Raw genomic sequence first — 18,511 nt, 5'->3', positions numbered from 1 at the left:
TAAAAAAACAAACGATTTTAATTTTAGAAAACATCAATTTGTCACAATAAAACGATCATATATTCAGCTTTTTTTAAAGTGACTTGATATGGATTATTTAATGCTGTCACATGCAGTATACCATTATCTTTATAAAATTAAATTTTGGATAAAAACTAATTTAGTGAACAAATAGAACCAGTTATTTATTAGTATGCCATTATAAGTATATGAAGTATATGTGAGAGTTCATACGTATTTACAATTTTTAGACAGCAAAATATGGTACTTCAATAGATGCTCCACGCTTCACTGCTTTGAAATTATACGCTTTTCGCACTTAATTTTAACTAAGTCTACTGCACTAAATTCGTTATAAATGTGGCGCTGCGGCTACAGATCGCATTTGGAAATATACTTTTGCTGCAGCTATAGCTAGACGATCTCTGAAAATGTTACGTCCCTTAGTTTTCGGTTTGCTCATTTGTGTGAGTCTGCATTTGGTGGTGAGTTGTACGGAGAAACCATAACAGTTATTCGACTACTAATTATTACTTTTTAATTTTTACTGTTACAATTCAGCTCTCTGGTACCGTTGGCTCTTTAGCTGAATTGAACTCAGCGCTTCGAACTTCTAGCTCTTCTCAGCTTTCTAGTAACACCAAAGGCATTGCGCCTGCTAATTGTGTTTCTGGAAGAAATGGTCAAAGGACAACAACTACCACCACAACAGCTGCTCCTGAAACATGAATCTGAATGAAGGTATTCAATTATTAAATAGTAAAAAATGTGAAAAATATATTTTAGAAAATGATTTAATTAATTATGTGTAAAAATATTTGATAAATGTCAATAGAATATTCTGACACAACCTAACAACATTGGCATGAAAGTTTCCTGAATGAAATCCGACCTCCAATAATATTTCTAAAACCCATCGAAGTCCAGAAAATTTCAACAAAAAAATAGTCAATAAATTTCTTTAAAACTGCAAGAAGAGTTTTAATTTAGTATTGAACTGTTAAGACTTTCATGAAGCCTCTAAAGGGACACTAAAATTATGTGTGGCATTTTCTAATAATTTAAAGGAAAATAACCTCTCTCAGTAAGATTGCGCGTTGATGAGCGCACTTCCCCTCAAAAACAAGTTTTCTAAACTCCGGCCTTAAGATTAAGCATTTTATTTTTCACCTTCAAATTCTGTTGTATGCTGTCTGAAATAACCCACCTAGGTCTCTTTAATGACTTGAGGATGTGTTATTTTGTGTCTTTGGTGTCTTTGTTCACAAGGTTTATAGTTCATCCCCTTTATATATTTCTAACCATGCGGTCTTCCAAAAACCAAAAGGTCTTGAACAAGCTTTCAATAGAAGGTCTTTTTCTATGAGATTGAATATTGCCTGTTGTTGGGTAATTTTTGACATATATATGTTTATTTTGTTTGTAAAGTTACACCTATAATATGACTGTACCGTACTGTAGCAGGCCAATTGTTAAAAATATCAAAAAAATAATGAAACCGTTGACTTCGTTCGAAATGTAAGCACTGTTTCGATTGGACAGTAGCTAATCATTGAACAAAAATAAGAAGCTTGGAACGATTCAAATAAAGCTCGATATATGGATGCCACACGAGTTAACGCCAATAAAAACTCATGGACCGAATTTTCATATATGAATCGCTGCTGACTTGTAAAATAATATATCCATTTCCGAAGCAAATGATTACTGTAGATGACTTGCAAGATCTTCAGTCGAAATGGTTGAGGTCGAATGTGCTAAGCCGATGCAAATGGTAGCCAAGCAAGATTTACGATCAGGAAGGTTTTGCTATGTGTTTGGTGGGATTGGAAGGATATCATTTACTATGGGCTGCTCCCCTATGGCTACGGTCTAAAGGAAGCAATCGCCCAGAAGAGACAGGCTTTGGCTAATAGGACAGAAATTGTGTTCCCCCAGAACAGTGTCAGCCCACCCACATCGATAGTAAATCGTCAGAAGTTCCGGGAGCTTAGCCGGGAGATTCTTATACTTTCACCTTATAGTCCGTACTTAGCGCCAAGTGATTACTATATACTTCTATATACTTCTATGGCTATGATTTTGCAGATGAAAAATTCGGTTTAAGAGAAGTTTGTGAAAATCGACTGTTTCAGTTTCTTTCCAACAGATACGGAGGTTTTTTGACAGTGGTTTTATGAAATTACAAAATGGTAACAAATTATCGAATATTTGACCCACATTGGAGCATTCCAACTATGCTAAATAAAACTTTAATTTTATGTATGGATGATCAGCGTGACGAGTTGAGTCGATTTAGCCATGTCGTCCCCAAGGAAAGCTGCTTATTTTTCAAAATCGCAGATATTTGACTTTGATAGCTGCCATACCAAAAAAAAAACAATTGAATATCAAAAATATCTTAGTCAAATATTCGCAGTATTTCCTATATAAGTAAATTTATCTTTACTGGTTTACAATGTCATAAGCAATATTTCAATTCCCCTAGGCAAATATGTATTCAGCAGTAGTAAGCAGCTTTCTGATACCAATATATTGAAAATATTTACGACTGTTATAAAAGATTACAGTTGCTGAATGGCATTCAGCACACGTTTGCAAGAAAAATGGTATCTTAAGTTCACACCAATACACAACAGACTATTCTCTGCTAATAATAAATAGCAATAATATAGGCAATTTAGCTGCTGAATTCTATTTAGCTTGTATCAAAAACTTAAGACATTGAAAACCATAAAACAGTTCGTCTACTCTTTTGAGTATTTGTTTCTGGTTCTATCTCTATATATGTTCCTGTTTACTGGCTCAAAATTTTATGTGTAATATTTCAATTCCGCTAGGTAAATTGTATTCAGCGCTTGTCAGCAGCTTTCTGATAGCAGTATTAGGTTTAGTTAAAATTTAGAAAACGCATAAGTTGCATAATAAGTGAGCTGAATTCTATTCAGCACCTAAAAATCTAACAATTTCAGTTTCTCAAGACTCATATTTGTCACTAAAACATTATTTTACATATACAGCTTTTTCAGTACAACGGGATGTAGATGGTTTAATTCTAGTGTAACATGCAATATGCCATTATAATTGTACAATTAAATTGTAAGCAAAAGTAATTTAATAAACAAACAGAACCAGTTATTTATTAAAACACAATTATTTACACTAATGCGCTAGTACATACCTATGTACATATGTATATATGCTATAAGTTTTTTTTTTTTGGCAAAACTCCACGCTTCACTGCTTTGGAATTATTCGTTTTTCGCACTTAATTACACCTAACACCTCTGCGCTCAATTCGTTATAAATGTGGTGCTGCAATAGCTGAGCGTATTTAAAAATGTGATTTTGCTGCAGTGCTGACTAATAGTTCTAGAAAAATGTTGCGTTTCATAGTTTTCGGTTTGATCTTTTGTGTGAGTCTGCGTTTGGTGGTTAGTCGTCCATAGAAAAAATAATAGTTGTCAAATAATAATGTTTTTTCTTTTCAAAAATCTTCATTTATCGGTGCAATATTTTCCATTCAGCTCTCCGGTACCGTTGGCTCTTCAACATTGATTTCTGCGTTGCAATCAGCAAGCTCTTTTGAAACTGCCAGTGATACCGTTGGCGTTTCGCATGCTAATCGCATCTCAGGGCATGTAAAACATGGACGTGGTCAAAGGCGCAGTACTACAACAACAACAAGCACCACCACCACAACAAGTGCTCCTGCAACATAACCTAATAGAGGAATCTAATTATTAAATAGTGTAATATGTGTAAAATATATTTGAGAAAATTATTTAATTTATTATGTGTCAAAATAGTTGATAAATGTTAATGTAAAATTCTGAGTTAAGAACAATGAAGAGTTAATTAGAGTGTGGCTTGATATTCCCATGAGTCAAGTGCAGTCTCTGTTGATATTTCTAAAATTCGAAGAAGTCCAGAAGCTGCCAAAATATTTTAAGAATTACAAGTTTTTCAAATGATTTCAAAACAAACAAAACAACTCTCAGTAAGATTCCGCTTTGATGTGCATAATCTTGACTCATGCATTTACTCCGTCTAAAAACTTCTGCTAAATTGCAATCGATCCATTTCCGAAGCGAATGGTTACTGATGACGAAAAGTAGCTTGCTTACGACAACGTCAAGTGAAAATGATTCTTGTTGAATCGCGGTAAGCCGGCGCAAAGGGTGACAGAGCCAGAGCTGACGATCATGACGATATTGCTATGTAGTTGGTGGGATTGACAGGAAATCATTTACCTTTGCGACCAAACTCTTACATAATTTGGACATGTACTGTTAACAATTAGGCCATGTGATAGACGCAATCGCGCAGAAGCGGCTAGCGTTGGCCATTAGGATTGGAGTTGTGTTCCAACAGGACAATGAAAGGACTCACAGATCGGTTGGGAATTTCTAGAAGCTTCGTGAGCTTTGGAGCTACTTATGCATCTAACTACACCAAGTGGCTCGCAGAGGCTTTAAATAGAATTATAATAGAGGGTGCTTATAACTATAAACTATATATGTATGTACATATAAATAGCAGGAAGCTCATTCAGCAACTAATGGGATTAGGAGAGTCCAACCTCGAAATGACGCGAGGCAAAGCCGATAGTGTCGGCAGATGACCATTACTTTTACAAATGACAAATTCATATTTTCATAGCTTACAGAAGTATTTACATATATGTCATGGAGAGTTATAAATTAGGCTTTATCAAACGCCTAGCGAGTGCCGAGGCGTAAATTCATAAACGTGCCTATAATGTAGGGTGTGATATGCCAGCCAGAAGCGCACCCAATAAAAAATAGAAAATAAATGTTGAAAAAAAAGTGAAATAAGTGAATTAACTGTAAAACAACAAAAGTCATAGCGGGTGTGAGCTTTAGCAAATTGCGGTTGAAGGGTGGAGAAATACGTGTTTTTTTTCAGAAAACGCACCAAAAAGGATAATTAGCTGGTGTCACAATAATTGAGCGTTATGACACGCATCGTTTGCTGTCATTGAAGCGTCATTTGCTTGCCGGATATGCATATGCATACTTACATAAGTGTTGACATACAATATATGTATGTGTGTGTGTGTTTTTTTGTAAGTGTGTGTGTGTGCGGTAGTAAATTAGTTAAGGATTAATTGTAGGTGCGCACGCATCGGCTTTTCGAATTTCAAGGAAAAGGAAGCGCGAAAAAATATTATACAACAACAGCAGATACAACAATAAGCGACTTGTTGTTGTTTTCGTGCGACATTTTGCTGTCAGCTTGCTCGTTAGCCACCGATCGCGCCTGCTTTTTGTTGTTATTGTTGTTGTGTTTATTTTTGTTGTAATGGTGGTTGTTGTTATGCGTGCAGATGTCATTTAGTGTTTACCTTTTTAATCGGATAAAATTCATAATTATTGTTATTACTGTCATTTGTTTAATTTTTTTCATTTTTCCTTGTGCACATTGTACCCACTACTAACGCATATAATGGAGTGTGTGTGTGTGTGTGCGCGCGCACTTTCACTCTCACTCAATCATTCGCGTGCATTTTTCTATTAAGATGGCCTATCTGCTCTGTCTACTTTTGGGCTTACGTTGATTTCCAACACAGTTATTTCATAATAATTACACATGCACACATATACATACATACATAAAAACACACATGCATAGATGTATACACACGCCCACACGCATGCAGAGACATACACTCGATTTCTGTTGACTTTTCGCTTAATTTCATAATTTCCATATAAGTCAGCTTTTCCTTCTCATTGAATTCACTACAACAACAACAATAATTGCAACAACATATTATGCCATTATCCTTGTTGTTGCGCATGGCACTCATCAAATTATGTAATTAAAATTCCACACCTTAATTTTGGCTATTTATTATGATGGCGTTGATAAGCAAGCGGAATTATGCGCGTCAGCCCACCAAATGAAATAGTCCGTTAGTTAGTTAGCGTTTTTTTCCTGCGCCGCTTAAGGCGTTGCATTGTGTGCTCGCTCATGTGTCGGCGGTTAATTGAAAGCATAATTGATTGTTCGAATACATCATTAACGTGGGCGTAGTGGAATTCGTGGAATGCGCCGTCAAATTAGAAGATAAGTGGAGAGTTAGAAACTGGCCACGGCTGAAGAAAAATTGATTGAAAATGCAACTCTGCTTGTTTATATCTTTACATCAGGTTATATTATCGTATTTCTTAGAAATACATGTAATTGTAGACCAGCACTTTGCGATTGGTGTTTCAGTAGTTCAGCTGTGCCAAAGTTTTCTAGGTTTCTCTGAATACAGACGAGTTAGAGAACACTTCACTCGATATTATTAGCAGGAGCTAAAAAACATTTCGACGTCGTCATATAATATATTATAACTGGTATATTCAGATAATCCCACATATACTTTCATATAGGTCTTATTACAAGTATAAGAGTGTCTTTGTAAAACTGATGCTTACATCTCTACTAGTTCTATACTGTTTTTCCCAAAACCACGTTTTTCGAGTGAAAAAGTCCAACGGGACACAAAAATTGAGCAATCGCCTTGAATTTTGTTACACATATTTATTCGTTTTACTACCACGAATGCGAAACAGTGTACAGATTAAGAAAATCATTTTCGTTTGCGTTTCAGCTTTTATTTTCGAACGCTAGGACTTCATAAGTTTACTGTTTATAATTTCCGAAAAAATCCAGAAGAACAACAGTTTCAGGCCAACAATGTAGAAACCCATCTTAATACAAATTTTCAGGATTCTTTAACCTTAAAGGCATCGGGAGGCTTCCCCTGCTTTAAGACTAACTGTTTCAACAATTTTCATTTTTGCCTTAGCCGAAATTTTCGCCAAATATCTCTTAAACGTGTACGTATACTATTTACATTCGGCTTCAGCGGCACTTAACATTTGCTCGATGATATTGATCCACCGACTCAATATTCTGATCAATGTCGCCAATTTCAAGTATACTCTAGAACTTTCTACAGATACTGCTATTATCAGGCACACGTCTTTAGCTTAACTTAGAGTTTCGAAGTGATGACAAACAACGAAAGAAGTAGCGTGCCGTGGGGAAATAAAAATATAGAAAAGTTATGATTTCATTAAAAAAAGGAACTATTATAAGCTAATCTCGAATAAGCTTTTAATTTAGTTGCTAATTGAAGGGTGCGTCTCAGAGCTTCTTCAACAATTTTCAGCGTGGTGCTCATTAAATAAGTGTGTCTATTAATATTTCTTTACAATATAACAAACGTAATTGTATAACTCGAAAAATGGTATGCCTTTTTTTCATTTTAGTCTTAAGTAGGTTTGCAGCTCAATTGAAAGTTTAAATAATTTTAGAAAAAAATTTGGCAGATTGAGATCTTTATAAAAATTTTTATTTTTAATGAATATTTCATATTTCTTTGTAATTTTTTTAGAAACAGACTTGCCAGCTTCCAAAATATACTTCTACCCTCACCTATTGAAACAATTAATTATAATATAATTAAAATACATATTTTTTACTTTTTAAAAAATTTTGACAAAACGTATTAACTTTTATTAAATAAATTTTTTTACCAAAATATTAAGCTGAACGTGGTTGCCACAGCATATTTATTTTGTGGTCAGACTTTTACAAATTGGTGTGGATAGAAAAAAATAGGTGTAGATAAAACACTTGTGAAATATCTTACCACTACGAAGTGTTATAAGTTTTTAGCTCGAAAAGATTTTAAAAGTTTTTCGCTCGAAAATAAATTCTTTGGCGGTTGCCAGGTAAAAAATATAACGCACAATTTTGACTTTAAGGAAATAATCTAACTTATTATTTCAGTTTCTGTTATTATTAATCAAAATATTATATATTGTTTGTTATATGTCTCGTTATAAATCTTTTTTTTAATTTCGTAAACAGTTTAGCCAGGGTTACCATCTAATAAATTATAATTAATATTGTTTTAAATTGAATCATATAATTTAATATTATTTCTTTACAATTGGCCAATATATTGGATCTTGTTAATAGCTTGATTTCTACAGAACCTTATGCAGTGTTGCCATATATCAAAATTTAATGAGCTCAGTTTTTCAAGAAACTAATTTAATTTACTTGCCACCATTTCATATTATTAGACAGAATACTGATTTTTGTCAATATTGTAAGGTAACTTCAGAACATGTTTGGATATGGTTGCCAGCTGACAAATTATAATTAAAATAGTGTGTTTTACATGAAATCAATTATTTTCTTAGTATTCTTTTCCTATTGGCCAATATATGTGATTTTGTAAAATATAAATATTGTTTGTGTAGGCTTGCCAGCTAAAAAAATTGTATGAAGTATACAATTAAAAGAGCTTTCATTGTGTTTATTTATCTTCTGAAGTAAAGCTAAATGCGCTCGTATTTTCTTCCCGTAAGCTCTGTATATGCTTTAAAATTTGTTAAGCCTACTTTTAGGCGCTCCACAACAAACTTGGTGCACTTTGTATGCAAATTTCACAAATCTCACTTAGTCATTAATCAACTTCAAATCAATTACGGCAATTTGTTGCCGATATGCAAGCGCATGTATGAGTTAAGTCTGCAACAATAACAACAGCATACACATACAAATGTAGATTTCGCTTAGGTTAAATGCAATACAACCAAATAGAGGCCACAAATCTGCAGCTGTCAAAAAGTATCGGTGACAGTCGAAGTGCAAATCCAGCCAAACAATTCAATAAATCACTTAACCCAACACACACACATAGCAAAGAGAGCAGGAGAGGCTATATAGAAGCAGGGGTAGTATATGATAAGCATGCGTGTGAGTGTGTGCGTTGACTTGCATCCAATGGCTGATAGCTGGTCATAATTCAAAATTGAAAATTGCAACAATCAATTGCATAGGCAGCTTTGTTGCAACTGCATTTATACACACACATATGTGCAATGGCAAATAAATCTCGCTTGTGTTGGTATGTGTGTGAGCAGGACATATGGCTCGTGATGGCACTTCGCCTTCAATTTGGCGTACACAGCTAATCTGTAATCTGTGATTTTGGAAATTGTGCAGACAAGTGACATAAATCAATAATAGACCAATAACACATGCAACAAACAAAAGCCCCAAAGGAGACAATGAAGATGGTCGACGCACACAGGCGCAGGATGTACACGCATACATGCAAAGTAACAAACATACAAACAGTGAGCCAAAGCAGATAGAGCGCATACAGCTACTCATGCTACAACAACACAAAACACAAAATTTTATTGCTGTCGTTGTTGTTCTTATTGTTGCAAATGCAAATGTCGTAGAAAGTCTGCGCCTACGAAAGGAAAATCGACCACAGCACCTCTTGAATTAAAGGCTAAACTGCAATAAGTACATTGCCACTGTTGTTGTTGTACTTCTTGTGCTGCTGCAAGTGTGAGAAAAGCCAACGGATATCCGAGTGTTTGGACAAAATGTAACGTTGACGGAAGCGCAAAGCCTTATCGACTAGAAGACAAATGATTGACCGTATAACGCACTGTGTGTTGTTGTAAAATGGGTGGGGTAAGCACTGTTGTAAGACTGCATGTTGCATATTGTGCCACAAAATGTTGCAAGCACTTCTGCAGCACTGCGCATTATAAGTTTACAGTATGAGTCTGACTCAAACTCTTTTGCATGTTGAACGCATTTGGTATTCGTAAAGCTCTGACTCAGTAATTAGTCGAAGTAGTGTTCGATTAGAGGCTTATGTCGATTGGAGGATCTGTGAGAAAGTTTAAAAGTTGAAAGAACAGAAAAGACTGCATTGGAAGAATCCACAATGTATTTCACAAGGTGCAGTTCACACGTAGCTCTCCAATAATAATTATTTTTTAACGGCACTTTATGAAAATTTTAACTTTTGTGGGAGACTCTTTTTAGACCTTTGGATTATCAACTGCCGAGGTACAGAAGGCAGAATATGGGCTCTGAGCTAACTTTGAGAACCTTGCCATGCAGCCGATAAACAACCACCAAACCTGAGAAGTTAGAAGCAGTAGGGTTCAAGCCTTGACCAAAAGTGCTTTGTACTCATCTCATTTCTCAGTTTCAAAAATGTATCTGCTCACCAGACTGTCAAGGAAGCGGCTCAGAACTGTGCATGATTTCTTACAAGTTACGTGACTAGTATTTTCCCCTGAAATTGTCGACACTTTAGCCCAAGGAGTGCCCTTATTCTCATTCCATATCTACAAATGAATATTAAGCACTCGTTAGATTGGGTAATCAACGCTTGAATCCATCGGTCATAGTACATGGCTTTGATAGAACTCCAATTACTAGAGAGAGCTTTTTAGCTGAAGAAAATCATTAAATTGTTCGCGGTTCTCTGTTGGTCTGAGCAAACTTGCCGTGCTTACGTTGGACTTATGTAAGTGAGTAAACTGCGGTAGAATAAGAAGTCTATTTCTCATCTGCTCGCTATTCGAAACTAATGATACCAAGACGTTATTGATCGCAAGGCAATTTCTAACTACTCCCTACCAGCTTGGTAAGACCAATCGATGTTTTTTGCTATTCTGCTATGAACCTGCACCCAAATAAGTCTTACTAAGAAAAAGTAACATGCAGAAATAATTTTGAGTGAACTCAGGTCCAATATTGGGGGCGGTAACGTTTCTCTATGTCAGCTCAAGGCAACTTGAAGTATTTAATCTAGTCATGATGGGAGTTCAAGTTACATCCGTATGACAGCGTTTAGGCTTTTGTATGTAAGTCCGTATAGAATAAAAATTTTTATACTCTATCTATGAGCTCTCTCATTTCAACTTATCTTTTATTTAGGTAACAGGTTCAACTGTAAAAGTGTTCCTACTCCAGAATCTACAGCAGAAAAGGATTATTGAGAGATAAAATCAAGGCGAACACTATAAACTACAGTGAATTGTTGGGAATATTATAAAAATTCTTATAGCCATTTTAAAGCTTCAGACCATGAGAGCTTTTGATAGACTTAAAGTCAAACATGCTTTAAAACTTTCTTTCAGAGCGTAACCCTTAGAGCGCTCTCTTAAAGTATTGTATTACATTACACTACATCGGTCAAGAAAAATCAATTCTTACGACCCGTTGAAGAGGTAGCGTCGGCTAAAAGATTTTAGCACTATTCATTTATCGATTAGTATTATAGAGAATATTACAAATGGTAGCACTGATGTGAGCAATGTTACATAGATGATTACTGCCTAACAAAAGTTGAGATCATCGGATAAAATTGACAGGTATTCAAATATTTATTTCGCCATCCACTTTTATGTCGGGAGCTCCCCTAAAGCTCTTTATTGTGCTATTTGTTTTCTTCTCTGTCTCAGAATGGATACAGGATATACTTTAGGCATGCGTAAAAGAGACAGATATAGCATATGAGCCAGTGTATAGCGAAGATAGAAGATAAGAAAATGTATAAACTATGCTCTTTGCGTGGGTGAAAGAGAGAAATATACGATATATGTTTATCAGTAAATAGTGAAAATGCGTATGAAAGAGATAGATATATGGCTTCTACCAGTAGATTTTTTTTAGATAAGAATTGCGAAGTTTTTCCTACAGTGTCGCTTAAAAACCAATTTCAATTGGTGAGCTAAATCAATCAGATTGGAAGGCAAACAACTTTGAGCCTTGAGAAATGGAACTGTGGCAAATTGAATGCAATTGCAGACGCACACAACCATAAGCACATGAAACCCATACACTTGTAGTGCTATCTAGTCTCCAAGCAAGGCAAAGCAAAAGGAAGCGCCCATATGCGCCGAGATTAAACTCAGGCCATGCAGCAAACATGAAAGCAAAACACTTGAAAGCGCATTGTCAAAGGATATATGACAGGATGTTGCATTAAGTAAGACACAAATCATCATAACAACAATACCGAAATTGCAACAATAAAAACAACTACAGCAACAGTGATTTGTGTGTGTGCGTGACAATAATAGCTGGAATTTATAGCTAACGGTAAGCAATAGAAATAGTAAAATATATGCGTTGGCATGCATTTGAATCGAAGGACTCAAGGATGTGGCACTAACACACACACACACACATACAACATACAAGAGCAAACGGAAATGCGAGATTTTCGAAAATTTGAATTCAATTGAATTGATACCGTTGCAGCAATGCAAGAATTAGAGGAGGCCATTGCACGAGTGTAGGTGTATGAGTGTAGGTGTGTAGGTGTGTATGTATGTGTGAAGATTTATAAATAAATAAATCATATTTGGGTAAATAAACTTGGCAATGTGTGTGGGTGCACGGATGTTCCTGAGTGTAGTTTAAGTTGCAGGAGCTTTAGTGCCAAGATAGTAAGTGCCTGGGAGAGTGAGAGAGTGAAAGGTACAAGGTAAGAAAGGAGTATCGAATCACCAATGGTTCTGCTGCATAAACTTAGCCATATTTTCCTTTAGGCAAATAAATAATGATAAATACGTTGACAAATGATAAACACAAACAACAATGGAACAAATAATGCATAAATTCGGAAGCATACAGATGCAGCAACAACAAAAACAATAAGAAACAATATGCAAGACTTGAGAGTGCCAAGAAGCGGACCGGCAATTGGCAGTACAAGTATGCTTAACAACAACAACAAATCATAATTAAACCAGCAACGATTACAAAAACAACAAACGGCAAAATAACAACAACAATACAAACAATGCAAAAACAATAATAACAACAATAGAAAACACTACAACAACAAAAACCTAAATTTTAAAATAACAAAAACATTATAACAACAAAAATAGCAGAAACAACAAAAATAGCAGAAACAACAAAAAGAATAGTTGTTGAAACAATAGCAACAACAATAGCACAAATAACAATAACAAAAACAAATTGTCAAAAACAACAAAACATAATAACAATAACAATAACAAAAACAACAAAAAGAATAGTTGCTAAAACAATATCAATAACAAAAAACGTTAATGTCGGAATTATAAAAACATAATATACAAAACAACAACAACATAATAACAACCACCAGAAATTAAACAATGTTCAAGCAACAACTGTAATAATAACACCAACAAAAGTAACGATAACAACAATAAAAAACAACAACAACAAAAATGTTTACCATAGCGCCAGCCAATAGCTTTGTTTTGCAGGAAAATATGAAAATTTATGCACGTCAAGCATTGGAAAATAAATTTATAAATCATATTGGCCAGAAAATTTGTAAACACTCAAGGATATCCGTTATTTGTAGGTACGTTTTCGTTAGGCAACGGTAAATCTAATGGAGTTTGCAGCAAGAATTCCATATGTCTTTTGAATGAGCTTCGTTGTTCGTTATTAGGGAATGCTCTTCTCCCTTGTTTGTGTGATTGTATGTCGAGCAGGATTTATTTCCTGCTACCTTTTGTATATTTTGGTAATTGAAATTTGCCACAAATATTTATTGAATTGCGGAAATATGCAAATTATAGTATTACTCATTTACAAAAGCACATAAAAGCTTGATTTACAGGTTAAAGCTGAGTGAGAAATTTACCACGTAAGAGTGCGAAGAAATTTAAAAGAAAAGTCCACCTCAATTAGATGTGTTTCTTTGTTTATTTAAAGGCAGAGTTAAAAAACAATACATACTTATATATATATTGGTATCAACTAGCTGGAAAGTGAGATATTTGCCGAAAAATACTACTTCTGAAACTTCCGAACGGCATTTAAAGCGAGTTAAAGGAATAATTTTATTTATGTGATAAGCAATATGTTGTTGTGTACTATTTGTGAACTTAAAACCAATAAACTCGAGTTTGTGGATTTCAGCTGTTGGGGTTAAAGAAAATTTTGTTTCTGTATGATGAGTTTTGTGTTTATGTATCTTGTTAACTTACTTAGTACCAATAAACTCGAGTTTGTAGGTTTTTTTTCGTGTTTAAAAAACTTTTTTTTTACTTTGGTAAGCTATAAACTTATGAGTACTCTTCACTGACTTCAAACAAATGAACTCGAGTTTTTGTTTTTGAGATTTTAGAGTTTAAAAAAGTTTTGTTTTTTATAGTAAGCTGGACACTTAGGTGTATTAATAACTTACTTAAAACTAATAAACTCGAGTTATTATTTTAAAGATTTCAAAATTAGGCAATTTTTTGGGTTTGCCTGGTAAGCTTAGAGCTTATGTGTACCATTAACTTACTTAACACCAATAAACTCGAGTTTATAACTTTGATAATTTTGAGTTAAAAGAAATTTTGTTTATTTTTTGGTAAGCTGCAAGTTTGCGAGTACTGTTAGCTTACTTGAAACCAATAAACTCGTGTTTATAAATATTAGATTGTGGAGTTTAAACAAATTATTTGTTTTTATATTTACCTACAAGTTTGTATGTATTGCTAACTCTTTTTAAGTTAATAAATTCACGTTTGTTGTTACGATAAATTTCTAAAGTTATTTAAAAAACATTAATTAATTGCCTCTCAAATACTTTTTAAGCCTTTTTCTTGTAACTACTCCCTTACTTTAGCACACCGGTATCCTTTTAGTTAAGCAAGTTTGCGAGTACGGTTAGCTTACTTGAAACCAATAAACTCGTGTTAATAAATATTAGATTGTGGAGTTTAAAAAAATTTTGGTTTTTTTATATTTAGCTACAAGTTTGTATGTACTGCTAACTCTTTTTAAGTTAATAAACTCAAGTTTGTAATTGCGTTAATTTCAATGAAAAGTTTATATAAAAATCTTAATTAATTTCCTCTTAAATACTTTGGAGCCTTTTTTCTTGCAACTACTTCCTTCCTTCAGTATCTTTTAGCTAAGCAAGTAATTAAAGCCTTTCTACTGATATAAAAAGATACTACATAAAAACAATTCAGCGAACTGTCACTGCGGCATATCCTGTCATATTTCTATTCTTTCTTCGTAATTTTACATGGTTTCAGTGGTCGCAGATAAATTGCTTGCTTGCATACATTTGAGGCAGTTAAAAAAAGTTGATATTTATATGTACATATGTACATTAATATATTTGTGTGCATCAACATGGGTACTCACACTTTTTTCATCCGTAGCCGCAAAACTTTTTGATTTCTTTGCTTTGGCGGAAACCATTAGAGTAATTGTATAGAAACTGGTGTCATATCCCTGTAAGAGAATGAAACGGCTAAATGTTATACTAAATGCTTTAAATTTTTTATAGGCTGACATAGCACCCATCAGGTCCATTGTGGTACGCAGTATTTAACAATTTTTTTTTTCATAAGGGAAGTTAGACTCGGGAGCTAGATTAGGCTGAGCGCCAACTACTCCTTTTTCAAATCGTTTTGGTTTAGTAGAATTGTAAATCTGGTCTATCATGAAACTATTCCAACCTACTGTTCCTTTTCGGCATACAGAAACCCACAAATACACACATACATATATAATACAATTACTAGCGCTTGACAGCCGTCCAGTCAGCTTGTTGGCTGCTGCGTTGCGTGCATATTACAATAATTTTTAATTACCGGCGTAAATGTAATTATGAATTTTTATTTCGCTCATTTTTTCCCAGCGAACTAGCCTTTTTCTACCACAAGCCTCATTTTTTATTTCTTGATATTTTTTCTTGCTGCGCGGCTGTGTATGTGTGGCTCTGACATGCATATGGTAAAAAGTGGTCAGATTTTTTTCTTGGCTTCTTGGTTTCTGCTTTGGCTTCTACTTTTACTAACACTGATGTGAAGTGTGTTGTCAACCACATGCTAGCTGCCAACGTTGCCAGATATGTAAGATACCGGATTGTGAATTTTCTAGTTGTGAATTTGTTTTTGGGGTTACGTTATACTGGACGGCTGTCACGCCATATTTTAAGTGAAACTTGATATCTAATTTTGATGCTTCATCTGGTTGCTTGAACTGCGAAGCTCCTCAATATCTAAAAAAAGTTCTAGATAAGGCTGGGTGGAAGCATAGGAGATGTTCCAGCGTCTCTCGCCTACTTCTCTATATTTTCTATTGTAGATGTCGCCTATGATGCCAGTAAGTTGTGACCTGTCATTAAGGCAACAGCTGTCCTGCAGTCCTTTCGAGACTCTTAAGACATTCCATATCACCCTGATCAGTCTGTCAGCCTTTTCGGTAATGTTATTGTGTATCGTTTATAATGACTTCCGTATTTCCTGTACTGGTTCGGTAGCCGTGGCACTTTTGGCAATCTCATGAACTAGTTCATTTTCCGGAATTCCTTTGTGGCCCGGAACCCAGTATTTATGCAGCCATTTGGGCCTCCATAATCGGAACGGTTCTGGGTTTTTAATAGCCAAAAAATTAGTAGCATTCCTCAATATTTTATGGGAAATATTTTTTGTCGCATCACACAATGCTCAAACGGAAGTAAAAGGGAGACTGAACAAAGTACGAGCGGCATTTGGTTGACTGCATTCCGTTGAACAAGCTCTCAAATATCTAGAAAAAAAAGTTATAAATTTTAATAACTTAACTGTGGTATGTCACTAGTCTTCATGCTCTAATTTTAGGAGACCACTAGTAGGAAACCAAGATGTTTCATGGCAACTAGATTTTCTGCCCTATAGGTCTCTATGTTTTCTTTGTCTCATTGCTTTCTTTGTCTTTTTAATGTCTCAGTCTCAGTTAGACATTGTTTGTTTAGGAAACTCAAATATTTAGTTTTGGTTTCTAGCTCCAAAAATCATTAGCTCTTATTAACCATAAATCTTATTAACTATAAATTTTTGTCGAATACTCCAAACCTTCAATTACTTCGCTTCCCTGCTGATACAGGGTTACTCTGAAAAATCTTAGCTTGAAATAAGCGCTCTCTTATTAACCATAAGTACATGGTTTATGTTGAATACTTCAAATTTCAGTTCCTCCGTCCAGTATCCCGTTGAACGATTAATAGCTTAGCTTTGTCTCTGGCATATTAAAAGGTTTGATTGAAGTCCCTGAAAAAGCTCTCTATGCTTCGAAAGCTTTTAATTTGAAAGAGCTTTAAAAGCTTCCATTTTTAGAGTTTTCGAAAACTGTAAGGACCTCTCGACTAACTCCGATTTAGTCCTAGTTATGCCAGTTACTCTAGTTAAATTTAAATAATACTTCTAGTACATTATTTTTCAACTGGTCATCCAACTCGACTGATCTTTTTCGGATCTCTACGTGGAACTTATAGTACATCACGTGGCCATATCAGGGCTTAATTTATGTCAATAAGCATCCAGTTTTTTTTTTTGGAAATTTATTTGAGCCTGTGAGTTTGAAAATATGCAATACTTACATGGAAGTGAATGCAATACTTACATGAATAGAATTTTTAGGATATTTCATAAACTTTGTATTGTGTAAAACATTTTAAAATAATTTACTATATTTTTTATTTCCTAAAATAATATAAGATGTTCTTTGGAAATAAAACACTTATAACTATTACAAAAAAATCGTTTCCTCATTTTTACTATCAGCCTAAGTTAAGTCGAGTAGTTTTTCGCACACTACACTGTGTAACATACAAAATAATAAATGTCATACATATATATCTTTTTTTAAATTTTTTAAAAAGAAAATAAGACTTATTTTGATATAAAGATTCCAATGCAGATTAAAAAAAATTTATATTTCCGCTCCCTCACTAACACTTTAAAACCCCCTGCCTTCTAATGCACTGCACTACGATTTGGAAATTGTCAATTGCATGCCATGAGTTCTTAGATATCCGGCGCGCATTAATATTTCATTAATGAAATGCAAAGTAACATACAAAAAACAAAATAGAAATCTGAAGTGGCTTGGACCATTTTAATTGGTTTAAAAATTGGAAATTTACAGATGAAAAATGCTAATGGAAAAAAGCAACATTTATGCGGCGAAGCTTGAAGTTTGATCTTCCGCATCAATGGCCTGTAAAATTGACTTATCCGTGCAAGCGAGTGAACCGCTTTATATTGCTAACAACAACAACAGCAAAGTGATATCAATAGCAACAAAAACAATGATAATAAAAATAACGACGAATATTAGATGTGCCCAATAATGAGCGCACGGAGCTGACAGCAGCGCATTTGCTGCATAACACCAACAACAACGCAGCGTAACTTCACAACGTTGCTTATACGTGATTAATTTCATTTCGTTTAGTGGCGCGCTTGTTGTTGTAATTGTTTAATACGCCTTTGCATGCGCTTGATATGGCGCGACGCGCCGCACAGCGCCTATAAAGGGACCAGACTTCAATGGTGGTGTTGTGCGTTTGTGCCTTGCAGAGCGCGCGCTCACCCCAAATTTATGCAAATTATGCGCGCGATTCGCAGTTGACGCTGATTATTGTTTCCTTTCAAGCGCGTTACTTACAGCGCGCTATGCTATGCTATGCGGCTGATTATGATTTAAATCCACGACGGCTGTTGTGGGTTTGCGGCTTTCATGTAATCCGCGAATATGTAAGTATATCAATTTCATTGGGGCTTTTTTTGCAATTTTTCAATTTTAGCGCGCGTTGGCGCGGTGCGTAGGCGGTTGGGTGGATGGAGTGCGCCCATTAAAAACAGCGCGTCAATTATTCGAT

At 34.8% G+C, this 18,511-nt stretch overlaps 2 long non-coding RNA genes across 2 annotated transcripts; both read left to right on the top strand.

Moving 5' to 3' along the window:
- The first annotated feature begins 333 nt into the window (after nt 1-333).
- On the top strand, nt 334-976 carry LOC138857395 (uncharacterized). Its single transcript, XR_011396460.1, has 2 exons — nt 334-485; nt 562-976. It is a non-coding gene; the product is annotated as an uncharacterized lncRNA (long non-coding RNA).
- A 2,366-nt stretch (nt 977-3,342) lies between these two features.
- On the top strand, nt 3,343-3,789 carry LOC138857368 (uncharacterized). The gene is made up of 2 exons (XR_011396434.1): nt 3,343-3,434; nt 3,528-3,789. It is a non-coding gene; the product is annotated as an uncharacterized lncRNA (long non-coding RNA).
- Nucleotides 3,790-18,511: the final 14,722 nt, after the last annotated feature.

Source organism: Bactrocera oleae, chromosome 5 (genome assembly GCF_042242935.1).
Source record: "Bactrocera oleae isolate idBacOlea1 chromosome 5, idBacOlea1, whole genome shotgun sequence".
NCBI lineage: Eukaryota > Metazoa > Arthropoda > Insecta > Diptera > Tephritidae > Bactrocera > Bactrocera oleae.
This window is presented reverse-complemented; position numbering and strand designations above follow the sequence as displayed.